We start from the raw sequence: 755 nt of genomic DNA, 5'->3' as shown, positions 1-755 counted from the left end.
ACCTGTGAGGTTAGTTTAGGGTCAGGTAGGTACCTGTGAGGTTAGTTTAGGGTCAGGTAGGTACCTGTGAGGTTAGTTACTGTTGTTGTTCTATCAGCTCCAACCAGTCTGGTCATTCTCCTCTGACATCAACAACACATTTACTCCCACAGAACTGCAGCAGATCATCTACATGTATTCAGTTGCTGCCATGTGATTGGCTGATTCAACATTTGTGTTAACGAGCAGTTGGACAGGTGGACATAATAAAGTGACCAGTGAGTGTAAATATCTTCTAATCTGATCTGATCTGTGGAACCATCACAAAGCCTCAGAACTGGTTTTATTGTGAAAGGTTTCAGTGGGTCTGACCTGAACTGGTTTTATTGTGAAAGGCTTCAGTGGGTCTGACCTGAACTGGTTTTATTGTGAAAGGTTTCAGTGGGTCTGACCTTTGACCTGGGCCCAGCAGTGGGACATGAAGCATGTGGTCTGTGTGAGGAGGTTAGGATGATGTTTGAAGCTGGTGGAGCTCCTGCACAGCAGGAAGCTGCAGAAATAAAACTGGTGTCGGAACCGTTTGGTTGGAAACAGTCGGGTCGTGTTACCAGAACCAAAGCCCGGTTGTTGTGTCAGAAACAGCAGGTGAGCCGGTCCAGAGGCTCCCGCCACATCTGGATGGAGGTGACTGAGACCGAGTGTTGAAGTTATTTTCATACAAACATCCAGAAACACGAGCCGTGTGTGTGTGTGTGTGTGTGTGTGTGTGTGTGTGT

Source organism: Austrofundulus limnaeus, unplaced genomic scaffold, assembly GCF_001266775.1.
Source record: "Austrofundulus limnaeus strain Quisiro unplaced genomic scaffold, Austrofundulus_limnaeus-1.0 Scaffold337, whole genome shotgun sequence".
NCBI classification, from domain to species: Eukaryota; Metazoa; Chordata; class Actinopteri; order Cyprinodontiformes; family Rivulidae; genus Austrofundulus; species Austrofundulus limnaeus.
This window is presented reverse-complemented; position numbering follows the sequence as displayed.